Genomic DNA, 28,000 nt, shown 5'->3' with positions numbered 1-28,000 from the left:
GCCCCATTTCACCTCCACCCAGGGTTATCAGGCCCTGGCTGAGCAGTAATGGAGGAGTGCTACTCTCTTATCCATGTTTGTAGCTACACCTTTTGTGACTCTGGGCCTTATCAATCCAGACCTCAACCAGCAGATTGATACCCTGGATTAGTCTAGCCTGGCTGTTGTGGACCTTCCTAGCCATCATGAGACCTGCTCCTCACCCTGACCTATGGACTGACTTTCCAGCTTCACCTCAGACTTGTCTCATCACTATGCTGCTGCCTCATGATCTGGGCTCTTGGCTGGTGCCAGCCATCGTCTCCAGGTTTGTCCAGCTCACTTCATTCGGGTGCTGTAGATGGGACCTGCCTGGGGAGGTTGGGTCCTGCTAGCTTGAGTTCCCATTGTCTCCTGGATCATCCTGCCTCAGGGAGCAGCTGGCCTGCGTGGTGTCGTGACTCTGGGAGCCACATTTAGGTTTATAGGAGCATGGTGGAGGGGGCCTGACCAAGAGTCCTTCTTGTCACACTGTAGCTGGTGACATGAGCATGTAGATAGTTTGAGTAGGCAATGCAGTGTGATGGGGTGGAGAACTGTAGCTCAGGCCATTTGGGGTGGTTAAAAGCAATATCAAGGTCAAGCCTCTGTATCAGTGTAGTCATACATTTAGATCTAGCTTTGAAATCAGTCCTGTTTCTAATACAGTGAAATGTCATGAGTGAGTGACTGAATCATTTTCATGGGGTCCAAAGCTCTCTGTGTGTGTGTTAGTATACTCCACACTAACCTGTAAGAGATATAAATATGGAGCTCTCGTTTCCCACATAGCTGCCACACCTGTCTCCTATGATCTTCACCAAAATTACCTTGTCTTCTTCTTGGCATCTTAAGACTTCTCCATAACAATATTCCCAGACTCTTTCCATATCCCCAGAATTATTCCTTCTCTGGTTCTCCTAAGCCTCTGCTTCATCCTATTTCTTCAGCATTTTTTCTTACAGTGATAATTTCACTTTATGCTGCGCTTCAACTCAAATATTTCCTCATATTCTCACCATTTACCACTTTTGCCAGATAAGTGCACAAGAGGTTGTGTGTGCAAGGACCAGGCTAGAGCTGCATGCCCACCAAAGCCATAGGTAATGACTGGCTTTTGCTTGCCTCTTCCTTGCTAAATGGAAGTGCACCAGTTTCTCTTTCCCCCTTTCCTCTTCCCATACGGATTGCTGTGAAATTGTTTTTAAGAGGCTGCTGCTCTGTCAAACATGATTGAAACTGACCACCATGTTCAAGGGTATCTGGGGAAAGGGCTGACAGACAGATGGGCTTTGCATAAGCCCTTGTTCCTCTGAACTCTTGAACTATTAAGTGAGATTCAGATGCTCAGGGAATGGAGTTATTGTACCTCCTTCACAGTTTAAATTAATCCAAAAACAACTGCATTAGTGTATTAAGTGTATTTAAAAATATATTAAAACTTCCTGCTTTCTGTTTTCAGAACTGCTGTGCAAGATCAGCATTTTACACTGGGTAATGATAAGAAAAAGCTTTTGAACAGCCTTTATGCTGCACAAGTGTGTGGGAACTGTTTATCATTAATTTAGAACAGAGGGAATTTTTCAATTCAGGAAGACAGACTAATAAGTGTAGTTTGAATGTGCCTCTCTCCTTTTCTCTTTTCATTGTTTTCTGCACCAGCCTGAATGTGCAACCAGATAGTTTTCTGAGACCTCTGTTAGCAACCAGAGTTTAGTGTGCAGGCACCAATCTGAATATTATGGGAGTTCAGAGGCCTATGAGTGCGGAATAAATTGGTTTTAAAAGCAATAGCAATTGCTCAAAGGATTGTGTTACAATAATAGATTTGAAAGCTGTGAGCAATGCAGTGGATGAGAGCTGGAGATGTAGATAAGGCACTTTGAGGGCTGCTGGGGGCAAAACAGGTCCGGATTATTGCATTGACAGAGGTGGGCTGTGGGGGCACCTGATGCCTCTTTTAACTTGGTGTTGTATCACGGCCCGGGAGGGTGGCACAGGCCGGCTGCCCCCCCGGACCAGGTCTCTGGTTCTTGTAAATCCCACCGGATCCGGGGCGAGTGGCCCCCGAGGTTCTGCGGCATGGCGGCAGTCTTCTAACCGCGTCAATTCAAGCAGGAAAACAGTGATACGAAGGAAGAACTGGGCTGTATCTCTGTTCTGCTAGAGGTTTATTTGGGGTAACGGGGGAAAGGGTCACAGGAAAGGAGAAGGGGGAAGGGAGACAAGGCAGGTAGCAGATGCTAGCAGCCCAGAGATGCAAGACCTCGAGCTGGTCCAGGCTCTGCCTTTTAAGGGGAAGGAGAGGGGACAGGGGCTGGCTCTCTCTGAGCCAGTCCCAGGAGGATGAAGGGAAGATTGGCAGGAGGGTACACACCAATAGGTTTTGAGGTACAGCAGAGCATATTTCAAAATGAACCAATGGTATACAGAGCAGAGGAACAAAGGAGCACATGGAATCCTAAAACCCGACGTTGCTACAGCTTGGGGCTTTCAATCCATCCATGGTTATCATGGGACTTGGGAACACAGGCTGGATGAGGGAAGAAGGAGAGTCTGGGTCTGTATACTCAGTAGAGCTCTGCACTGGCTAACCCAGATGCGGCTGTGATAAATATGAGTAATGAGTAATTAACTCAAACAGTAAATTATGAAGATCAATGAAAGAGAAAGGGGGAGCCCAAGAAAAAGGAACTCTAAAGAGATCTACATGACCCTGCAGAAGAAACCACAGCCCAGATCCCCAGAGCTGTTCAAAAGAGAGTCAGGTGCCTGAATAACTTTTAAGATCTCAGCCACAGCCTGGAGAGACAGAAAAGGAGCTGGCAGTCTACTAAGCTACTTCATAACAGACCCCTTTTCTTCCATTTTGAGAGGAAGCATGGAAGACTGATCTGTCAATATTTTTCAGGATGCTATTGGGAATTTCTTCTGCTTTTATTTACTATATCATAATGTTTGCATTCTGGTTTACATGTGGTATATATATTGCAAGTATCTTGAAGTTCTAGACAATTTTTTACCTGGCTGCCCAAATACAGCAACATCTTGTTTGGCAAACTGAAGAAAATATTAGAAGTTTTTTGGCTGTAACTCACTGCCACGATAAAATCAAGACCTTGATTTCCTCAAACTCCTTGTTAGAACTACACTTGAGAAGCAATGGTTTATGTCTCTAAAACTGAATAGTTATTATTAGCTAAAGCTGAAACATATTCAGTCAATCAGACTCTGATTTGGAGATGTTATGGATGGCATGTAAAATGAAGTACTGACAAAATAGCACAGCAATGAAATTCTATTCATAACCTCATGCTCACTTGTTTTCAAACTATTGTTAATGGCAACATCTTTATGTATGTCAACAAGGCATGAGGGGGAAGGCAAAAAAACAAGAATCACCACATTAAACTTGAATGTGCGTCTGTATAGAAGCATATACCCACGTGTTTATTTTCACAAGTGAGATAATGCCATATCTGTTCTAAGTAGTTTTTCTGCTGCTCCATCTGTACAAATGGCTCTTAAAGCAATTATGAAAAACTATAGGAGATGAAGGGAGGGGCAAGGGAGTATATGACCCAAGAGTAGTGAATAAATCATGTGGACACACACTGTGTGGGCAGTTTGAGCTGGCTCACAGGGAGCACCGGATAAATCTGTCCCACAGAGGATGCTCCTTTGTATTCTACCCTCTGGCTTTAATGTTTCACAAACATCCTGCTGGCCCTCAAATGGCTCTAAGGATGGTTGTGAAAGTGCAAGCCAAAGATAAGCAATACAAAGGTGTCTGCAGGCAGAGCAAGATCTTCAAAGATCTGAACTTTTGCCATTCATCTTAATGGCATGTTACTACTTAAATCATGCAGCAATGTACTATTAAGTGTTGTTAACTATTTCATTGCTGGGTAAAACTAGCAAGGTAAGACTGGACTGACAAGTAATAGGAAGATATACACTAGCCACTCTCATTGGCATTGCATCACAGTAAAGTTTTTATGAGTTTGATATTTGCATTATAAAGGATTGTCTTGAAACAATGAAATAAGCTGATATTGTGACTGTTCTACTGTTTACCTGGCAAGCTGTTTTACATTACAATTTGATATTACTGTGACCATGCAATGATAAAATTTAACCTCGTGAGGAAAAAAAATGGAAGGGAGGGTGATGATATTGATCTTTAGGAGAGCAGATTTCATCTTCTTCAGGGTACCATGGGAGGCTGCCATAGAGAAGTATGAAAGAGCATCAAATTTGTTTGATCTTCAGAAGTCTCCTCGGAGTAGGAATACTGAGAAATGAGTAGGTCCTGGCAGGGGACTGGCTTTGGAACGGAGAACCCCTGACTGAAATTAAATGCATCCTATGAGGTTTTCTGAACTGAACTGGATGAAGCTTAAAGCAACCTTGAAAGTTACCCCTGCTTTGTGCAGCAGAGGTGAGGTGGTCCAAAGGTCCCTTCCAACCTGAATTAGTTTTATGTTTTTGTTGTGCCTTAGTGGGTATATATTAAAAAGACATATTCTTTTCAGTTAACAAATGGAAAACTCCCAGCCATTCTTTGAACTGGATATGCTGCTACCAAGTCAAAAAAAAAAGTCTCTGATGGTCAAATATGACGGTGATGAGCCCAGTACAAATGACTCCATGCTTGCAAATTGAGGAATTGTGTAGTGTCTCAGGAAACAAGAGTTATCAGTTTGCCTTTCTGTGCAAAAATGGCATTGTAAGACCCAGACCCATTGTCCTTAACTAGCTGAATAAGCCATTTGATTCATCTGTTCATTCTTCCAGTAGCCATTTTCCTGTGCTGCTTATTCCAATTCCCCACTGTAATACAAAGTACAAATCTCATGTGACAGCAAAGATCAGTAAGTCATGGAAGTAAATGCAGACAAAAAGGTTGATGTGTGCTTTGTACAGTGTTGTATCTTGGTTATTCTGAAAGTTTTGAGACAGAATCGGTGTCCTGTTTCACTAGACGAAGCAAGTGCCTCTTCCCAAGTGAAAACACCACAGCTGCACAGGTGTCTATCACAAGGTGCAAGACATTTTGACAGTGTGACATTTAGAAATGCTTAGTTCTTGTTACTCTGCACTGAAAATAGGTGTGTTCTTCACAACCTAAGGTGGTGTGATGGGACTCCAAGCTGGCTAGAATGTTGAGACAGATCTGAGTAAACTGTTTTTTTAAGCTGGGTGTTCTCAAAACTGTAAAAGAGCTTTTAAATGCAAACCTAAGTTTTATTTTAAGAGAAGCTAGATCCCATAACTTTAAAAACAGATAAAACGTAGAGTGAGACAAAACAGAAATTAAAGCATTTGGAAACCAAATTCCTTCTTGCTCGCTATGTCCTGGCAGAATAGGTCCTTTTTTTCTGGCTTTCTCTCAGTTTAGCAGCTTAGGAACTTTCTGAATTACAAAAAAATCTCCTCTGACATGGTCTTCGAAGCTATCACTTTGAAAATATCACTAAGCCCATCACTGATGCTTGGTTGTGTATCTGCTTTTCTTAGTATTTTGCTAGTCTCTGAATTCTCACACCCTCAGCATAGACTCTTACACATTTTACTCAGTGATTGTTTTAATTTGATTGCTTTTAAATTAGATTCTTATATTGTATGATATCTAAAAAACCTCACCTGAAGAATGAAAGAGGCTGATAAGAGGGGAGTTATCTGGCAGGGGGTGAAAGATATAAACCATCAAAGGAAGTTATTTTGAGACCAGCTTGGCACTGAACATACATGGGGAAAGAGAACCATGTAAAGAGAAGTCTCTGGCTGTTTTTTTAGGGTTAGTTTCCTTTTTTTTTTGTTTTTACTGAGCTTTAATATTTAATACATTAAAAGTTGCACAGGGCATGATTGGAAGAACTGACTCATAGAGGAGATTGCTGTGGTTGTCAGAGAAGGCAGAATAATGAAGTTCTTCAGAAAGGATTGCTGGAGATGAGGTAAAGAAGCACCAACCGCTGGCAGAAAGAGAAACTGAAATAGGGAGTTGATTTTACCATATGATATGTTTTGTAACAATATTGTAAATAGTGTAAGACATTTCAATCTATATCATACAGAGACTCTTCTAGAAAAGTGAATTGCTTGTAGGAAATTAGGTGGTAAATATATGTTAATATAAGAAAGTAACTTTGCTCACTTTTTCCTTTTATTGAAAAACTTCACGATAAATACAGATGTTTTTCAAATTCTTAGTTCATTCAGTTTAGTGCCATGTAGTGCCACTGGTTGTTGAAAGGCTGTTCTAGCCCCCAGTCTTGGCTTTTACCTATTTTTAGTACTGGAGAATCTCTCAGTACCTATTTAAAGCAGTGGCTCCAGATGGACAAGAGAGAGAGAAATATACAAATACCTTTCTTTTCCTTTTGCTTTTGAAAGGACTGTGTGCATAGAAAATGGTGCAGAGATTTTAGTCATTCCACTCTGAGCCACAGACAGCTGTGCAAAGGGGAGCCCAGGCTCATGTCTGGGTCTGCCAGCAGTGACAGATTGGTGGCTGTACAGCTCAACAGAGTAGATGATGCCCCACCAGTGGTTGTGGTGCCAAGACAGAGACCAGGTCAGACCAAGGACGTGGTGGGTTCCTGAGAGTTTATATGGGGGAGTGGAAAGTCTGGGTGTGAGGGAACACCAGAGTACCCAGCTGCAAGTCACAGTGGCAGGCTAGGAGTCCAGAAAGGGCAGAGTCACACGTGGCAAGTATTCGCGTGGGAAGCTCGGAGAGCTATTTCTTAATGAGTTTGCAGTGTGCCAGGCCTTAGATTGATGTCAGTCAACCATCTGGTTTTTAATCTCTTCCTCCGCGTGCATAATGACTATTCATGAGAAGATTACTGTGAAGAATCCTGAAACTAAAAGACATGTTTAGGATCTCATGGCTACAGGAATAATAGTCACGGGCAGGTTTGGATAGTACAGGCAGGCTGCAGCCTTGTTCAGGTTTTCTGATCAGTGTCATGCTCCTTCTCCCATTTATCCTAACTCATAATGCAGCATCAACGCTGTAAGTTCAACCACTGTTGCCAGTATGTAAATGAAATACCTCACATGGGTGTCACCTCTTCGGGATCACCTTGTTCTTGCTGCTCAAGAAGTCAAGTAATGGGAGCAGGTGATCACATCAGCTGAGAAAGTAGACAAGTCAGTATCTTCTGCAGATCTAATGTTTTAAAATGTTCTAAACAAGCACATGCCTGCCTAGATTTACCATGTAAGACAACATAATACCTATCTGTGTAACTGCAGAATTCCTGCCTGCCGAAATGAGACTCCTGTGAAGCTGAAGTTTCATGAAGCTCCAAATACCTCAGGCTCACCCAGAGCACATTTTGCAATGATTCATATTTAAAGCTATATGCTTGTGCTCATCAAAACAAGATCTCTTCCTCTGAGGGTGAGGGGAATGGGGGCATGGCAAATAAGTACCAGCCCAAAGAAAGAGAGAAATGAGTCACAGTCATTAAGTAGGTCACTTCCACTTTGTGTAACAGTGCTCTTCAAGTACTCGGGTTAATCTCTGAAATAAGGAACTGTCTGGGCTCAAGTTTTCATCTGAGCTTGCTGTTTCTGCTCCAGAAAAGTGGGGAAAGTAAGGAAAAGTTCCCTGTATAAAAATTGGTGTTTTCAGCTGATGAATATATGATTGTGGATTCTAGTGAAACTATTTTAACTCCCACTAATTGAACATGTGGTTTAGTTTTGTTTCATACATCTATGTAGCTTCTTAAAAAAAAAGCACCAACCCTCTGTAGCAGCTGCATTGGCTTCTGCTAATATTTGCTTCCCTTACAGTAAAACCTTAGTTCAGCAAAAAGTGTAAATGTTTTCTTTACTTTTATGTCAAATTGTGTTTTTGAAATGGTCAGTTTCTGCTGGAAGATACAACACCAGTTTATCCATAGTGAGTGGGAGATTGTAGTATTTTCTTTCAGGAAGATTCTTTGACCCCAAACAGAGGGTCCAAACATTTTGGTCATCAAAGCCTTCAGACAAGGGGGTTTGTAACATCTGAAGATTTAGATAAAACAAAGTGGTTTTTTTCCAATAAATTTCTCAAAGAAGAGGGAGGAGTATTGCTATTGTCATTGTTTTGTTGTAGCAGATAGACTGCTGGCCAGAGACATTGTCCTTGCTGAAAAACTGGTAACAGTTCAGTTTTGAAAAGTGGGTGTTTCCTTTGCTTTTAATTACCATATTAGGTTATCATAAGAAAACAAACAAACAAAACACAAAACAAAAACAAACAAGAGCCAAATAAACAAAAAAAACCCCAAACCCAACCAAGCAACCCACCCTCATTTCTCATGTTCCTGTTGCTTTTCCTGAGAGATCTGTGTCACAACAACTTACTGAGTGCAAAGCAAGCTGCTGCTTCTTTTTTTTTTATCCTCCCCTTCTAGGAAACAGTTGCTTTAGGACTGATTCTAGTAACCTGATACCACTTGATGTATTTTTGCTGGAATATGGAGTCTATGTAAATTGCACCATAAGCAAATTTCTTTATAATGGAAGGATTGGGAAGCTGCAGCTTGGCAGGCCATTTCATTGGTGTGGTTTTTTTAAGGTGGATTTTCCAGATGCTTTTTAACAGATGATATTGTAGACTTTTTCAAAGGATGTTAGGAATACACAGTTGCCACTGCTCTTAAAGCAGCCCACCTATAGACAAAATGCTCTACATTTGGAGAAGCCCCTGCCTGACAGATACCACTCCACAATCTGAAAAGGAAATTTCTGTTATTTGCACTCTCTGGTGTGCCTAACTATTTATCAGTGTTGCACGAGCCCGTGGACTCCTGCTGAAATAGAGTCCAATCCTTGCCATCTCAAATACAGATGAAAATTTAGGTCTCCTCTCTTACAGAGATAAACTGACAAAAACCCACAAAGAGTAGTGAAAACTTACCACATTCAGTAAACCAAAATATCATTACTTTCTGGCTGGGACACTGTAGCTGATATGGGGACTTATTTAGATAGAGGATGGGCAGATGTAAGTGACTCTGCAGCATGGTGTGATGCAGGCAGGGGCTTTTCCAGTGCTGGTACTGAAAAGGAACTGGAACAGAACTTTAAGGAGGAGAATTTCCTCCCGTCTGAGCAAAAGCTCTTGTAGGTTATGATTAGGGTGTGATCAACCAAACCAGCTGGATCCACTGCACACAGAGTGCATCCCAGAACTCTGGGCTGGTGAGAGCCTTCATGGTCTCTAACTGATGTCCTGAGACACTCAGCACCTCCTGGACTGTGAGGGGCTGGCACCGTCTGTCTGAACACATGAGCAGCAGCATGGTCTTTGCCTCAGATCCTTCCAGGGTGCCAACATTTTTGCTAAGATTTCCTCTGAGAAAAACAATTCCTCATAAGGCCAAGACTTATTTCTGCTGTCAGTGGGAGCTGCCATCCCTTCCTGCATTCGAAAAACAGAGTGGGAAACCCTGACCAGTGACATTGACATGGAAAACCCTTTCTAGAGAGTTTAAAACTTGCACTGTTTGTGTGGCACAGGCCAAGGGACTAGGGAATGCTCTGAACTATGAAGAGCATGCGATCTCTGTCACCACATTATCCCAACTGGAGAGCTCTGTTACAACTCATTAAAGCTCCCAGACCATTCAGACTTGATTGTGTTGTCATTACAGTATTATCTGTCCCTAAGATATTGCAGAGCAGTGCACCTTCCACCAGCTCTTCCTCTCACTGTAGCCCATGACTGCACGTTGCACATGGCTGAGCTGTTTGTCAGGCTGTGCCACATGGGAATTTCTCCTGATAAGGTAACCCTTCATACTCTGCCCAGGAATGGAGCCTGGCCCTTAAGAATGAAGGGAAGAAGAAGATTTACACTTTGTTCCTTCCACTAGAAAGAATGCTGCACAGTGGTCAGATTGAAGTAAACAGGAGATAGGTGGCTGGAATGCAACTCTTGCCTTATCAGCTCCTGGCCCCTCCCTCAGAAACCCTCTGTCATCTCAGAACATTTTTTACAGGCTTACCAAGAATCAGAAAGGGTTCTGGGTTTTGGGCTTCTGCTGCTAAATAACTTGTGTGATGATGAATGAGTAATTTAAATTTACAGCACCTTGCTTCATTATCTCCAAAACTCTTAACAGGAATTTCACTGGGCTCTTGGAAGCTCAATGTTCATAAATTGCTGTAACAGTCTTTCCTGAAGTATCTTCTTGTTACGTACAAATAATGTAATAGCATTAACTTGAGATCATAATTCCAGAGCCAAGTGGTAAACACCAGCTCACATTCACACTGCTTGGGCTTTGTCTGCCCTGGAATGGGGTGGCTGCATTCATTCTGTGCTGCCACCTTTTCCCTGGGTTTCCTCCAGGACCCATGTAACATAATTACAGCTGAAAATTAGCTTTTCTTCTAGGGGTAGCTTGTTGGGTTCAAAGTCTTTGAAATAACCAGATGCTCTGTTAAATTGCTCAACTTACTTTTAAAAGGTCTTTTTAAAATAGTCTCAGAGGTTCCTTTTTGAAGAAATGGTTACAAGAAACAAAGCCATCTATCTTGACATAATAATGATGATAATTAGATCCTATCCCTTAATCTTATGTTTTCTCTATTCAAAAATAAGGGTACAGCCTTACAAAAGCCCTTGTTAATATAAGTTTAGAATATGTGGCAACCTGGTTTCCCCAGGCAAAAGACCATTTCTGCTGCTTTCTGACTGCAAAGGAGGAGCTGATCTGTACCTGCAGGTGGGATTTCCCCAAAACTCAGCACCTGGGGATCCCAGCCCTCAGACACTGGCACTCTGCCCCGTGGGTTACCCAGACACCTCCAGCTTCGGGGCTTGCCCACCTTCATCTCAGCTTGCAGGTATCCATAGCCACTATGTTTGGGATGAAGATTTTTTTATATTTTATTCGCAATTTCATAATGTAGAACCAAGAGGAGGTGGGTTTTGAATTTGAATTTGTCAGATAATTTTAATTTGTCTCACAGATTTTTAAGTAGTGGCTGCTGTGATCATGCTTTCATCACAGCTGCCTTGCCCTCTACAAGGACCAAAAACTAGATGTGAGCCAAGGGGTGCAGCTGAGGTGTGAAATGTGGCATTTCACTGTAGATGTGCTGCAAACAGGTATTAGGCGCAGCTTTAAAAGGGTCATGTGGGGAAGGAGCCAGGGAGGTAACACACCTTTATTATTCTGGAATAATAAAATAATAAATAAAATTTATTTAAAGGGTTATCTTTAAAATCCTGTTAAATGCTTGCATTTACCTGAAACAGTTTGTTTCAGTAAATTAACATACCCGTGAATCAACTAAGTTTGAATATGGTGGTGTAGGAGCATTTGTGTTTCTGTTTGCTGAGTTTTCACTCTGAGGAAAAAAAAGAGGCATTTTCTGTTGGAAAAGATTCCTCATATACAAATTTTTTACTAACTTTAAGAAAAAGTCAAAGAAAATAAAACATTCAAGTCTCTTGACTCTTGCCAACTCCTGCTGCTGCTATTTGTTTATAGTTTATTCCCTTATTTTTATTATTACTGACCATTTATTAGTACTGTAGTGGTGCCCAGATCTTCCCCATGACGATCATAAGTACATGTTGCAGCACGATTTACAAACAGACAAGCTGATACCGTTTCTTCCCCCAAGAATCCCAGCACACAGTCAGCCGACCTGGAGCCAGGAAGTGCAATACAATAAAATCACATCCAGGCTTTGGGATCAACATTTATGAGCAAACACAACCAGGGAGGGTTTTGAAAAACTGCTGGCAAACACTCAGCTCTGCATGCTGTGGACACCATTTTAGCCATCCTTCTTACAACAGAAAGAGGCATTTCTAGACAAAATAAAGGCTTATATTCATCCTGCAGAAATGGCCAGTGACTGGATTCTGGAGAAGGGTGTGTTCTGTACCTTCAGACTGTGGGTCTGGGGAGTGTGAGCAGCTCCCAACTGGGCATGGAATTTGGAGCCTGGCATCAGCAGGTGCTGAGTTTGATAGCCACCCCACAGTGTGTCACCCCCTCTCGAGGGACAGGAGGGATCTAGGCTGGAAGAGCAAGGTCCAGCCACTGCTCTGGGAGCCTGGGTATGTTTCTTCCCCAGTGAGGGCTTCAGTAGGAGTCACCAACACGGGCCCTTGATAAGGGAGAGGGTTTGTGAAGGCAAGAACTTACGCAGATTTGAATCTTAAACAAACCAAAAAATAGAGAAGTTAGATAATCACTTATACCAGTGGATAGAGTGTGGGAGGACCTTGAGAAGGAGAGAAGTGTGTGGTTTTGTACTGTTTGGAGAGTGTGGAGGGGTTGAGAGAGAGCTGGTGAAATTTACTGGAAGGAGGGAAGATATCAGGTCCACTGAGGCTGGGAAGAGATTTCCTCACCTACTCACTTCTTCAGTGTGAGACAGTCTAGTTACTCAGAGGGAAGACAACCTAAAATAGTATAGCAGAAATGAAATCTGGGATTTTTATAAATACACAGAGGTTGGGAGGATGGTTTTAAGAGGCTGCAGACACCCTCTACTAGAATACAATAACTACAAATGTTATAAAGTTGTTGAGTAGGAGGAATGCAGGTAGAAATGTCAGGATTGAAAACCACAAGGGATCAATGTGGTTGCAGTAAAAGAAGCTCTGGGCAGGACTGTGAGGTCTCAGCTGGTACAATGAGCAGGGAAAGCCAGAAGTAAGCCTGAAGTAGGAAAAAATTAAGGAGTAAAGAAACTAAGGCTGCTAGGGCACTGGAGTGAGAGAGGGATGTTGTGATGCAGCAGAAGGGTAGAGCTCACTAAACCCAGACATCTCCTGATATAAATAAAAGTAATTCCTTTGAAGCTAATGGACTCGGTGTGGTGTTCATTCGGTAAGGACAGAGAGGGGATGAAAGAATATGATGATGCAAAAAAGATCTCTGGAACAGAATTCCTCTTTAAACCTGCTGGATAATGTCTGCCTTGGGCAGGGCTGTGCGGTCAGGGTTACCAACAGCAGGAAAATTACTCCATGCCTGCCGTGGTGGTGAAGGCAGAGGGAATGAAGTGAATTATTAACTGTAGCTTTATGTCAACAATAGCATAACATTAATCCTGTAATGAACTAAATTGATAACTGGTATGAACTGTTTATGGTTTATTCAATGTAAATTAAGCCAACAATAAGTAAAATATAATCAGGTATATTATAAATGTTAATTAACAAATTAGAAATATTGAGACAATCATTGACAAGCGGAATTATAGACGTTTAAATAATGCAGTAGTTGCAGAATGAGTGTAAATTTAGTCAAATGGACAGTGTCAGTGACAGAAAAGACATATTTAATAGGTAATAAAATCAGCAAGTAAAACCTCATTCTGCAGTAGGCTTGGAGGGCAATACAGGGACTAGGAGAGCAGTATTGCATTGCCATATATCAGATTTTTTATAACAAAGCAAAGAGTTCTGCTTCTTTATGAGAAAAACAAAAAACATCCATGTTCATTCCATGAAAGAAACCATATCTGCAAAATTCACCATGACAAGTCTGAAAGAGCACGGAAAGTTATCATTCTTTCTGATTCAATAACCTGCCTTGAGAAGGTATTAAGTATATTCTTTGCAAAAACTATTAATACTATGTTAAGGATGAAATCCGAGTAAGCTCAGCAACTTATTGCAAGCAAGGGTAAATTGGCATGTTAAACCTACAGTTTGTTTACAAACAAACTTAATATAGGGGCCTCATGACATGAAAAATGTGATTTGTTGGAATAGATTTCTTTATTGCATGTTTCTTTTGGCTCTTGGGAATTGTCCTCTGACTCAGATCATGCCCAGTAAAGAAAAAGGCTCCACCTGAAATATTGCTGTCACATGGTATTTATTTTGCTGATAAACAGGAAAATCTTTGCTCAGCATCTCATTCTAAGGCCATTGTGAAGAAGTATGCAGTTTCTGAAACAAGGTGGCTGTATCCTGTATTTTAAGGCTAAAATCTGAAAATGGGTGTGCAAGATAGGAGTCTTTCTGTTCTTTTAATATGTTTGCTCTCTTATCTCTTCTTGGCAGAACCAAGCTTCTGTGTTGGAGCTGCAATGCTGAAGTCTGGAGCTTCATTCTCACCACAGTTTTCTAGCTGGAGAGAGCTGTACTCTCTCACCATCCAACTAAATAATGTTTTTACATGGCCACTGCAAATCTATTATCTTGCTGCTATCTCCCATATCCAAATATTTAATTCCTAGATTCTAAACTCCAGAAGCATCAGTCAGTGTTATCTTTAAAACCCCACCAGGAAAGGAGAGAGAGTTCTCTTCCTTTCTTACAACATGGCATATTTATTCTTCAGAAAAAGCTTTTTCTCAGTATAATTTGGCTAAAAATTAGGAAAAAACCCTGAAGACAGAATGAGTGAAGTTTTCTGGTTTGAAAAATACATTTTATATTCTGTATTTTGGAAGAGATTTTATTGCACTTTTTTTCTGTTTGATTGTTTTGTTTTTGTTAGTGGAGAGGAAATCAAAGGAATGAAACTAAGCCTATGAACCAGCACCAGTAATCACATTAAACATGGGAGAATTGAACTAGCAATTTCCCCCAGCTGTAGGCAGTTTGTGAACTGCCAGGCAATAAATTCACTGCCATCTACCACAGAAAGTACTGTTGCTTGGTTTCCCTTCCCTTTGCTTTGGGATTTGCTTTGCATTCAGTGGATTGTTTCAAATCCTTGCCTGCATTCAGTACAAAGGCTGCAGTCCAAGCACAGCCGAGGGTTTCCTCCTTTGCAATCACTGACCAGGGCCAGGCCTTTCAGTATTAAACATGCTTCAGGGGACAGACACAAAGAAGTGATCAGGTGCTGGGGAGCCTCCTGTGTTGCAGAACGCAGAAAATAGGTCAGCTGTCCTTCAGTTGCCTTGAAAAAAATAAGGGTTGAGGAATAAACTTGTTTTCTTTCTTTCCTATCAACATTGTTCCAAACCCAGAGGGGGGGGGAAAATATCTACAAGCTGTACAAATACTGATGTTCAGATTATAGGTTGTTTAATCTTTCTTCTGCTGTGAGTTCTTCACTCCTTTGGCTATTAAGGGATGTCATGGCCTGGACAGTGCTGGGGCAAACAGGTATTCTCTCGATGCAGATCTCCTGCTAATCCCTCAGAGCACGATGGTGTCAGGGCACTGCAATGCTCTGCTCCTGCCACCTTTCTAAGCAAATTCACAACTCTGTAGAAAGACCTCCTTTAACTACCCTGGCTTTAATTTCCTCACCAATCCTACAAACAGGGGGTGGGGGTGTTATGTTTCTTTTTTTCCCCCCTCTGTACAAAGAAAAACCTCTCTGTGAAAAAGAGGGCCTGTACTTGGCATGTAGCACAGTAACATGAGCATAATAAACAAGAGTGGCTGTCCCCATAAATAATAAAAGGAATGTTTCTCCTCACATGGCAGCTTTTCAGAGAAAAGGCAGGGAATAGGTAGCCCTCCTCTAATGTGCAACCTTGCAAACTCTAATCCCCACTTCTGTTGTTTTCTTTGGCAAGCCACCAGCTGGTGGAGAAGGAGGTACCTCTCTGCTCTGCACTCCCTTCTAACTTTTATTTTCTTTCTTATCTCTTATGCCTTGTGCCTGCTGGAAACTAGGAGGCTCCTTAAAAACACAGTTGTATTTCTTCCCTCAGCCTGTGCGGTGTTTTACATTCTCATGACGACAGAGACATGCTCTGCTGGCGATGAACTTGGACTCATAATATCAGCAGAGAGGTGAAAATAGACCATTCACAGCTTAACATCCTCCTGATTTACGTTCCTGCAGCAAAGGTGATGAGCTCTTGATACAAGTGAATAACTGTATCATTGGAAAATGTTTCTGATGTTGTTTCAGCTGCTTAAGTAAAAATGTGAAGCTTTCTCACCATTAGGGACATGATTTAGTGGCATGTCAAGATTTCCCTTTTCTGGCCACTCAGTTAAAACTTTGAATATATTGTAGTTGGCTTCAGTTTTCAGAGGCATGTGTTAGCTACTGCAGTAGCTGAAAACGCATGCAAATTATCCCTTTATTCTGGCTGAGATTACGACATTAAAACAACAACAACAGAGAAAAGCCTGTGCAGAGAGTATCATAAATAATTTAGCTTAAGTGAATGCTGAAATTAGTCAAGGCACCGCATTGCTTGGCTCCAAGCAGTCTATTTACAGCCAGATATGTAGAGTACCCTCCGGCCAAAGCCTAGGCTTACAAAAATGGAAAGCAGGAAAAACAATATGATCTTCTTTTAAAGAAGCATGTTGGAATGATCCATGCAGTTAAATATACCTAGACAGTGCTCTGTGCCATAGCTCCAGCAATCTTGGGAGAAAACAAACTGTTTATAGAGAGCCCTAAGCTGGGGAAGGAGATAATGAAATATGCTCATGTATTATTGGCAAGTGCTCTGAATGGTACAGGCAAGCTAAGTGCATACAGTATTATCTTGCATAATTATTGGGTCACTGTACTGTAAACTAAGTGGCTTCTATACTTAGCCACACTACTGTGCTCACTGCCTGATTAAGGACTAAATCCAGCTCTCTCTCCCACCAGGCTGTATTTACACTTGGCTCTAAGGGCTGATTCGAGCCTACCAATTCTTCTTGGGGTGGCCTTCTTTTCTGAATAACTGGCATGAACATGGGGACAAGATAGCAATTGATTTCTAATCAGGGCAGTAGGGGTACTCCCACTGCAGCCAGGCACAACACAGCCTTTCCAGGGAGTCTGGCACTTGAAGACACAGCGAGGCAGCAAATGGACAAACCCAAACAGATGACTTGGACTTTTTCAGAAAGACAACGAGAACTGGTGCAAACTATGGACTAGACTATTTCATAGCTACTGCTTAGTTTGTATGGATCAGAAACCCCAGAAAAAAATCTCAGCTGGGGAGAAAGTCTGTGTTTCTCACACATTCCTTTGAATGTGGCTATTGTGTACAGGTGCCACTTGAGGAGAGATCTACCAGCACAGTACAGCGGATCAGGGAGCAGGTTATCTGCACTCACAGGTTGAAAGACAACTCTGACAGGCAAGAACTGCAGTTGGTGAAAGGGGAAAAGTTGAAGGAGTATTTCTTATTATGGCCACTATAAGAACCAGCCTCCTTAGCACATTTAGGAGTCCCAAAGTGACTGTTCAGTTGAAATAGTCATGGAGAATGGGGTGAAGCCCGAAATAGCCCATGGCAATTAGTTAGGCAAGTAAGTGTGAGTGCATATATATATGCATCCTCAGAGAGCTTAGCAGGCTAGCTGAAGTGACACAGGACTGAGCTAAAGTCAAGAAGAGAGACTGTGAAAGCAAGGGGTGAGAGAAGGAAAAGAAGCCAAGATTGCAGACTGGGAGGAGATGGAAACAAAGGCCAGAAACTGAGACACAGAAATGGGAAGTAGAAAACACAGTGGGAAGAAATGAAATTGAGAACAGGAGACAAATGGAGAGAGAATGGAAAATGAAAATAAAATTAATATTTTTGTTATCTAAAGGAAGACTAGCAGCTTGAGCCTTGGGAAATATACAAAGTGAAAAAATAAATGAAACTGAAAAATAATGTAGAGAGAGTAGCGGAAGAATTCATTAAACAACACTAATGTGGCAAAGGACATGAGAAATCTGTCCCAAGATACTAGTGGCAGTATTTACACTTACTGACAGGTAAAAAATGGGTTAGTTCTTGCATTCTTAAGATATATCCTTATCCCTTTAGCAATGATACCACTTTTTCTAAATGCCTGTGCCATGCTATGATAGGTCCCTACCAGTCCTTATTCTGAAAATCCACAGTATAGGAGTGAATATAGAGATGATTAAAAGTGTAGAATTTATTTATATACCTGTATCATCTGACATATTACCAATTCTTCTCAAGTCCCAGATCATAAGGCCAAGTTAAAAAGGTTCTCCATAATTATGTCTTCTTTCAGTTCTGGTTTCATGGGAAAATGTAACGAACACCAAACTCTAAGGATTTCCTGTGCATACTGCCACTCTCTCCAAGGCAGTCGCTGGGTGTATCACATTGTGTCACTGCTACAATGGAGAATTTCCTCTGCCACTCACGCCTGCCCTGTCAAGGATGTCCACCATCCAAACAAGCAGACATGAGGAGAGAATGGTCTCTTGGAGAAAGAGGAGATGGTGAATGTGCATTATATAGTAAAGAAACTTTGACATCTCTTCACATGAAACCACGTGAAACCTTCAAATCTAGATCAGATTCTTCTAACCATGTATGTTTTAACCTCTATAAAAATACCTTTTCCAAAGATTGAACTCTATTTGTGAATGGTGTAAAAAAAGGAAGCCAAGATGTGACATAAAACCTTAGAAAAACTTCATTAAGACTTTCAGCCTTCATATAGCCTTGTCAAGAAGCAGTGGAAATAGAGGTTTAACCCGTTCACCTCTCTCCCTGTGCAAGCTGGAACATGGCTGTGGGCATGCACACAAGGAAGTGGCTTTTTGCTGCATGACAATGCAGTGCTACAGACCACCACTTGTCACTGGACTTGGACTGGCTGTGAACTTTGTGTATGGATATGATGTTGTGAAACACTGTGGTAATAATGCTTCTATTTCTCTCTCTTTTAAGCTGAAGACTGCTGGTGTAGTCCTTAGGAGACCAAAAGTATACTACTTTTATGGCACAAAGGTTCATCTTTCTACTACAGTGAACCAGTCCACTTAGGGTAAGTGGCATATAATTTTAATTCCTTGGATGTGTTTATCTTCTTCAGAGATGGTGAGTTATGAAAAAGTGAGCTTGGTTTTTGAGACTGAGAATCATGGCCTTGTGACACTGTAAGTGAATGTTAAGAAGAGGTCTAAACAAATGTTTCAACAAGCAGAAATTATTTCTGGAGCTTTTATATCTTTAGTAAGCTCACACATGAAACAAGTTGCCATGACTCAATACGATTTTTTTTCTGAATCCTTGCAGGCCTTGTTTGTTTTGTTTTGTGGGAATTAAATTACACTTGCAATTCAAACCTGCAGTGTGTGCATGCAAGGTAGAGGGAGGCTGCTTGGGGGAAAGTGTTATACACTCAGTAATCTTTTTGTATTTATTTGTTCAGCATGCTAGCTCTTGTGCTATTTGCTGGGAAGGAATGCCTACACAAAAAGCTACGAGGTGGTTCAAATAAAAAAGCCTAGAATGTTTTGAAAGCCTCCCTCTTGACTTTGGACTGAAGGGATCTGTAGAATTTTTGGCACATTATAAATCTGTGTTTACTGAAAAGAGAAAAAACCCAGCTCAACAGCTCCACTCTGACTCTGGGTTTATGTCTGTGGAAGTCTATGCCAGACCCAGTTTATAGAATGTCAAGTGCTAATAATTCACAATAGATCCAAGAGAAAAGAAAACCTGAATTAAATTTTGGGTCAAAAAATGTAGTTTTAAAGTCTAAAAATACTATGCAATTTGATCTTAATAAGAAGATCCAAGCTTACATCACATTGTTCCAACTCTTCACCTAGAAACTTGAACGTAAACTTTGTGTTTAAATATAAACTCACCTCTGGGCTTGGCCTATTCTCTTTATTTATTTTGTTTGCCATGCTGCTGAAAAGGTCGCGTGCACAAAAAGAATGCCCCACTCTTAACCTTTTTAAGCTATTGACAGGGTAGCTCATGCAAGGCATTTAGTTTCATTGTGCCTCTAGAAATGGAAAGCAAGCTATCTTTCTTATTCCACAATCCTTTTCTTTCCCTTTGATATGTTTATGGTTTTTCTCTCTCAAATACCTGTTCTGGCCTTTGGTTACAGACACACTGTTCTGTATGGGACATAGATATATGCTACAGTTTAGAAGTAACCTGGGCACAAAACTCTTCTTCTGACAAGAAAAAATCTTTCCTTATGAAATCCTTGCAAATGTCAATAGAATAAGTTGGCATTTCAATACACACTGCTTGTTTTAACCCTATCTGCCTGTTGTTCATATGCTTCCTGAGAAGTAGGGCAGGAGAACTTCGGGAATATTAGATTGTATAGTTACCTAGAGTATCATCAGACTTGTAATCTACATTGGAGCCCTGACAATGAAATCTAGCATTCAGGCATGTGACTTCGTGTCATTATCTGCATGATGCTTTCTCATTTTTCCTGGACTTCTGTCTTCTGCATTTTCTTGGAAATTTTCACACCCCAGTCAAAGTCCCAAGGATGGGCTTAAAGCCACCTCCAAGGTTTATGCTTATTCTTTTTATTATTCATTTAGCTGTGGGTCAGAACTGAAATATCCAGTTGCCCTTTAGAAGAGCTGAATTTAGGGTATCCACTGGAGACTGAACCACTGCACTTATGGCACCACCTGTGGCTAAAATCCCTGCTGAGTTCACACCAGTAAATGATCTGGGAGGCAGGAGAAGCCACGGTGATGCTGCCATGTTCTACCTCATCTGCCTTCTGCAGTTCCCAGATAAAGTAAAAAATGCTGCTCCTTTGGTACAGTGCCACATACAAAAAGAAAAGTTTAATTCCACATTACTGAAGTGGAATTTAATGATCCATCCACAAAGCACACCTTGATTTTTAGCACTTGAGGAAGCCTGGGCTTTTCTAGTTTTGTAGTTCTGCTGTCACCTGCTCAGGATGGCTACCACTGGTGCAGCTGAGCTTTTCCACTGTTGCTTCCTAATAATGCCAACCTGAATTCACCAGGTAGGTGTCCCTGGTCATCTGAGAGGCTTGGTTTCACATTGACACACTAAATTCAGTACAGCAGTGCCAGGTCTGCTTTTCTCAAGGATCTTCTAGTCTGTGGATCTGCTGGTATTGACTTCCAGTGACCAGCTTCTAGTCATTCTAGAGGTGAATGGAGCTCTTTCTCTCTTCATTTCTTTTTAGGTACAAGTTGTTTTGGAGCAGATAGAGCTATCTACAGGTGGCAAGGTGAACTGTGTCATATGTTTTGAGGAAACATCCAGAAAACTGATTCTGCATATAGTAGCAGAAATGGGACATGCATTAAGGGTGGGGCAGGGGAGATTAGCCACCTGTAAATAAGCATAACAGTAGTAAAAAAAATTGCCAGATTCAAAAGCTTGGAAGCCTCCCTGGTAATCAGGACATTACAATTGCTTAAACAGAAAGCTTATGAGCTGCTTTATTGTGCTCTGGTGGAATACACAGGCTTATTTTGTACTTGCTGGCCTATTTTATACTTGCTTTGTGTGGATCAGGCATAGAAAATGCTCGAATGCAGAGCTGGATTGAATCTTTAAAGCATGCTACAATGTTTTGTTTATTCTTGTACTTTATCACTGCAAACTCAGTCATCTTTGCTGGCATTTAGAGACTCCACAGTTGCTCTACTCTCAGCACTGCCTGATAACAGGAGATTTGTGAAAACGTCTCTGTGCAAAAAAGAAGGGAGTGGACAGAAACAAACTTTTCACAGTAACTCAGAATTATATCAGTGGTAAGTCTAGGGTGAAACAGATTTTAAAAGCTCCTGTTGCTTTTGGAACAAATTGGGAGGGGGAGGAAGCAGTGTTCATTTACATTGTAAAATCTTGATTTTTAAGCAGAGAAAAAGATGTATTTAAGGAGGGAGAATCGTGTATTTTTTATAGCGATACTTTTCTTTCTACCAGTAATTCTACAATTTCCATTAGAGAGAAAAACAAATAACAAGGCTGCCAACCACAGAGATGAAAGAAGAAGCCAATGGAGAGAAACAGAGTTTTTCAAATAGTACAGCAATGACAAAATACCAAGGCTCATTGACAGCATTGTTAAATCTTAAAATTATAGCTAATGATACAGTAGCATCTCTCCCACATTTTAAAACACCATAGCACATGGATTTCTCCCTGCATTTGCAGTTTCCTTCTCTACACAGCAAAAAATTTAAACTGATTCTGCTGCTAGGTAGTAACAGCCAGTGTAAAATAATTATTGTCTCAGACTATAGCATAAATTGGATCAGGCGATCCTCTGTACACTTTGTTATCAGCCTGCTGGGAGCAAATATAGCCCGGTAGTATCAAAAGTCATTAGTTCAAGTCAGGACTTGGGTGACTGAGCAGGTGGAAGTTTTACATGTCAGATGGAGGAAGCTTAATGCAATATTGAGTAGCAGTTACGTAAACTCTGCTAGGGTGTTATTGCTCCTTTACAGACAGGCAAGCTGCAGAAGCGGTTAGAAAAGTCATGTAGTCCACAGCCATAAAGCTTCTCTTTAAGTTCTGGTGGATTCAGGTTTTATCAGCAAATTGCTGCTAAAGAAGTAATTTTGTAAACTTTGCCTGCTTATCTATCTGAAGGCAGGCTAATTTGCACCACAGTGGTGGATTTCTCTCTCCCCCACTATCAGCTGGCACTAAACTGTGAATGGGATTGAGATTTATCATTCATACACAAAATCTAGCTGGTGTGAATGTTGGCTGGTGTCTGCTGGTTTAAATAAGTGCCAATAACCAACAATTAGAGGAAAGACAGAGCATGGAAACAAGAAAAGGCAGTAAAAGTAGAGGTAAAAAATTGTATTGCCTCTAAGCTACTGAGAAATACACAATTTAGGGAGAAGGGTGTTTCACACTGAGAAATGAAAATGAGAATATCTGAGATAGCAGCAAAGTTGAAAGACCCGAATATGCTCATTTGAAGGTTGGGGCAGAGATAATATATTAAAAAAATCACTGTGTTTGAAGAACTAGTATGTGAAATAGAATGCAGAAGTAAAGATTTTGAATAAGAGGCTGTGACTTGGTCAGATTGTAAGGGAAGTGTATAAATAGCAAACATGCGCCTATGATTAGAATGAAGCAAGGCTATAATGTAAGCAGTTGGATCCATTGATCATATCTCAGTCCTCTGCAAGACTTGGAAATATAACCAAAGATATTGAGAAAAGTTTAAAATAAGAGAAGATCCAACATATACTTTAGGAGTAGATTATACCATACTGATGAGGTATATGTCTTTAACAATGGTAAAGATCTTGCTGATAAGGATATCAAAAGAAACACATCAAGTAAAAGAAAAGTTAATGTATCAAAGATGAAAATTAGTGGAAAAAATTAAAATGTGTCTAATGGACCAGCTAAAGAAGAGGCAAAAAAACCTAAAGCCAAAGAGAGGTTAGGATTGCTATCTCCCTTTCTCATGGACAGAAAGTTGATATTTAACATAAAGATCAGTGCTGGCACAAGACTGAAGTAGTAAAAACTGTAAATATACTTTGAAAACTTCAGAAATTTTGAAACATCAGAGGAGAGGTGAACAGCTGCCCAGTCAGCATAATGGAAGCAGTATTTTAAGACAGAACTTTGCAAATAAATTGAAGTTCAATAAATTATAGACCGCAAGGCTGACTCTGATAACAGGGGCACAGTCTTGATAACCCAGGAGATCCTTTCCAATCCTTTTTATATAAACTGGAATACAAAAACTGGAATACTTGTCAACAAGTCTTCTTACTTACTGATAATGCATGAGATAATAATTTCTAATACCAAATAGTATTAAAAAATAAAGTGACTTGTTCGTAGAAAAGAGAGATATAAACTTTTGTGAACCATAGGAATCTGTGAGAATATAGATATTTTTTCTGTTTTCATTGGACAGCATTTTTTCCATATGTCTAACATGATAGTGTTTTACATAGATAAAGGAGTTGATCACAAGGGTAAAAATTATGATAATCTAATGAAAATATTTGCATTTTAAGTACAAATTTTTACTGTATAACCAGAATCACATATAATGGAGATAAGCCTGGGAGGGACTTAGAGAACCAATTTAATCTATTCCCTGAGGGTTGAACTATACCCTACAGCATTCCTGGCACATTTAAATTGTCCTGTACATTAAGTTCTTTGTAGATGTGAACTCTGTGAACTACCCCAGCTATTGCAACACTTTTGTTGCACTCACTGTTTAGAAAGGCTCACTTAAGACAGTCCTGAGTAGGGCAAGATTGCTTTCTATATCTTACTGACTTTACTCTTCTTTGTAAAGCCTAATATGACGTTGGTTACTCCGAAGTTCTTCCTGTTTTAGAAAGGGATCTTCTCATGAAGATGAGAACATGTATCAGCCAGGCACTTTTGAAAAAAAGAACTGAAACAAACTAATGTGAGTGAGGAGCAAGAACTGGCCCTTAGTAGAAATGTTTTTAATAAGCTATCAATAAGAAAAAAAACTCCATACAATTGGAAGGCAGAGGCTTTGAGTTTTAAACAGAAACACAAAAGCACAAATAACAAGGACAGTTGTTTGTTCATAAATTTCAATCTAAGATTTGTGGAACTTAATCAAGGGGGAGTACCCTGGTAGAAATAAGCCAGTAAACATGAGAAGAATATTTAATTTATTTTGTTTTCCACATGCTGGAAACCAAAGGAATTCTAGTAATAATTGTATTTTTTCTAGTAGAAGGGACAAATGTTTTGTTGAGAGTACCATGGAAGAGAAAAATTTTCCTGTAATGGGACTGTTACATATTTTGAAAAAATTCAGTATGTGTTTGACATACTTCCTAGCTTCTGCTGTTGTTGGGGTGAGGGGGCTCTGTTGTTTTGTGTTGTATGCATGTCTCAGGTTGTTTTGTGTTGTATGCATGTCAAAAGCCAATGGCTCCATGCTCTCAGTGTGTTTACATTCAGACCAGGTTTTCTTCATGCATTCCAAGGAACCTGTTTTGCAGCAGTGGGAAGGACCCAGCCTTTGCCCAGGTTAATTCTGCTGCTCTTTGTGGTTTTGGAAAGGTTTTTCTACATGTAGATTTGTTTGTAACAAATCAGTTTGTTGCTGTGCTGTCCTTCACGCTTGCCTTCTAAGTAAGGCATTTCTAATGTCTCTGAGTTAGGTGGCTGGCACTTATTTTTCTTACCACAGGAATAAATACTTTAAAGGTAGGCATCTTCCTACAGGATTAAGTAGTTAGGAATTAGAATGCTCAACAAATGACTTTATTAACAGTGTTTCAGGCATTTCACCTGACAGAAACCTTTTGCTTACTTCTTATTCTCTGTTTTTACCATAAAGATATGGCAAAGCCCCCTTTACCTTGCCAAGGAATATAAACAGTACTTGCTTTAGATTACATGCAAGTAACACTGTGCATTATGCAATGTGATTAAAAGACACATGGTACTGCTTTCAGTATCTGTTGATCACTGTTAAGTAGGGTATCTTTAAGGCAGCTGTTGCCACCATAGTCCAGGTACTGTGTGTTGAGTAGAGACATAAAAGAACTCTGCTCATAAAATTATCTTGATTAATGAGGGCTCTATTTTGAAACAGGCTGCAGAGCAAGCTGCGGTTGTAGTTGTGCACCACAAACTGCTGCCTGGTACTTCCTGCAGCTTTGTGTTCCTGCCTCCACTTCTGCAAGGGTTGTTATAGGGCAGATGGGAGAGTTCCTGCTTACACAGGGTGATCTAGCAGAGCATTGCAGCCAGGATGATGCTCTGAAGAGTTTTGCCCAATAATACCTGGAGTTATGGCATGAACATGAGATCTCCCTACAATCTACACTAGTCAGCTCTACAAGGTCAAGGATCAAGAGCCTTCAGATTTACATTTGAAATGCTCCCCTACTGAGCACTAAACTAAATTAATGCTCACAGTACTGCCGACTTTTGTGGAGTTTAAAAAGTTCATTATTTGTTTACAAAACACAGTAATGAGGCCTCTTAATATACCGAACTGTTTTTTAAAAAAAGGTGGGTTTTTTTTAACTGCTGATATTTTCCTTTAAGTACAAAGCTTAAAAGCTATGTGAACTGAATACATACCTTCTGTTCTGGTTACCTGGCTATCTCTGCTAGCTACATTACAGTGACACTGGAGCTCTGTTCAGCAAAATGTTTTTAGAGTACATTTAAACACAGTGATTATCTGATCCGCAGATTTAGAGGCAGGGCACTGGATTATCTGAAAAAGACGTAAACTGATACAGATACTGCAACTCTACTATATTTCAATAGCTATTTTCAGCCTAATTTCTAATGCCTAGAAGTAGTGCCACCACAATACTGCAAAAGTACTTTCCAATGTACACAGATGTTTTTCTTAAAAGTTTGATCAAATTATTGCAGTTTCAAAATTATCCACTTTTTACTTTTTCTCTAGGAATTGTTACGAATCCATCTTTTATTTCACTCTATCCATGCAAGAGCTCTAGATGTGAGAAAGATAACTGCAGTGAAAAACACCTTATAGGAAACATAGGTGTACTATCTAGAAGCCAATTCCTTTATTGCAATGCATAGTATTTAACCTTGTACACTATTCTATTATTGCATCATCGATGGCTGCATGCTCTTTCATTTCAACAAAAAATTGCACACTGCTACAACATTTTTCTCCTCTCATTTACAACGTTTCTATTTGATACCACTCTGAAATTACACCAGGTACTGTTTTTTCATCCCTGTGTTTCTTCAGAGTGATTATATACATAATTTTCCTTTGTAATTTATCATACCTCAAAGAAACAGAGAGCACTTGTAGTTAAATTGCCCAGTTACATGGCCATGTGGTCCATGTAATTCTCGTTTTGAAGCTGCATTATCTAAACTGCAAACTGCAAGTTTACTTATGCTGCAGGTATGAGAAAGGCTGTAGATTAAATCAGATGAAATCACGACTTAAAATCAATTACATACATGCTTAAACTAAAAGTTGTATAAATTAAATTAGTGTTTTATCACAGGTGAACAACCAAAAGGAAACCAATTATTTAGGAAATCTTGACTTAGACATTTTAAAACTCAACTCCTGTGCAGCGGTGTTACTTGTTCTTTATACAGGTACCTTATGAGTTCCAGCTGAAGCATCTTAACACCATCTCTTAAATGTTTTCCCCACCTGTTTTTATTTTGTTGTGACCTTCCTTTGGCTTTTTTTCAGGGTTAGGATAATCATAATCAAAATTATAAAACTAAACCCTACTTTCTTTTCTGAGTCCTTTCTGGTATGTTGTTTTGGGGGTTCTTCTCTCTTACATAAGCTGATGCATAGAAGATGGTTTAGATATAAAAGTACTGCTTAGTAAAATCCCAGAATTCCTATGAGTACTAATCATACTTGAAACACACTAATTACATGAATATTTATTGCTTTAAAAATGCACAGGTTCTTTGACAATTTAATACATGCATTGCCTTTGTAGACTTTCCTTATTTAAAACAAAAATTTGTGCATAATACTGTAGCAAGAGTTCTTGACAGAAATACTACTTCTAAAAATCAAACTGAAACTTTCTAAATTAGAAACAAAGTCTGTTTATGCTGTTGGGCATCAAGTATTTATAAACAAGCTGAAAAATTATTTATAAAAAGTTACTAACAGTGGTTTAAGTCTTCTATTTTTTTTCTGAGGATGATGGCCTCACTAAAATAATAAATATTTAGTGACAGTTATTTTAATCAGTAACAGTTCAATACATGTACAAATTTCAGATTACTACTAGGTATTGGGTTTTGGTAGTTAGGAAATTGAACCAGATGAGACCTCTATGGTTCCTTATGCATAGTTCTGTGAAGCTGCAATAATATATGTTTATTACATTTTATTACATTTTTCACTCATACTGGTTTTCACTCACCATTGCTGTTGGAAGACTATTTCATAACTTCTTTTCTGTGATTAGAAACTTGTTTTTACTTTAACTTCAGACTGTTACCTACTACTTGGACTGATTCTGACAAAAATTAACTGAAATGAGTAGGAGTTTTGCTTGGAGAAGGGCTGATGATTAAACTTTAAAATATGTAATGCATTAGGAAGCTCTCAAACTGAGATCTCAACTAGTGGGAGTTTTTATGGTTCCATTACTACAGCTCTCTTAAACACACAGTGCTGAGTTAACTGTTGGTGAACCTGAACTGTCATTCTGGCCATCTCATACCTTAGCCTGGTCCCTGGGGCTGGTTTCTCTTACAGGACAGCACATCTCAGCTTGGCTGGCCTAACTTAGGCTGGCCTAACTCAAGCCTGACTTAG

The 28,000-nt window shown here is 40.1% G+C and overlaps 2 long non-coding RNA genes across 2 annotated transcripts in view; one reads left to right on the top strand and one right to left on the bottom strand.

Moving 5' to 3' along the window:
- Positions 1 to 28,000, bottom strand: part of LOC146439624 (uncharacterized) — a 39,729-nt gene that overhangs the window by 2,420 nt on the left and 9,309 nt on the right. Inside the window, exon 2 of the long non-coding RNA XR_014850856.1 lies at positions 25,789 to 25,927. This is a non-coding gene — a long non-coding RNA (uncharacterized LOC146439624). The remainder of the gene's footprint in view (positions 1 to 25,788; positions 25,928 to 28,000) is intronic.
- Positions 3 to 27,966, top strand: LOC146439625 (uncharacterized). Its single transcript, XR_014850857.1, has 3 exons — positions 3 to 307; positions 18,631 to 18,727; positions 27,941 to 27,966. It is a non-coding gene; the product is annotated as an uncharacterized LOC146439625 (long non-coding RNA).

The sequence above is a fragment of the Lichenostomus cassidix genome, chromosome 3, assembly GCF_008360975.1.
Source record: "Lichenostomus cassidix isolate B80296 chromosome 3, HeHo_3.0, whole genome shotgun sequence".
Classification (NCBI taxonomy): Eukaryota; Metazoa; Chordata; class Aves; order Passeriformes; family Meliphagidae; genus Lichenostomus; species Lichenostomus cassidix.
The sequence above is the reverse complement of the archived record's forward strand: the minus strand, read 5'-3'. Positions and strand labels throughout refer to the sequence as shown.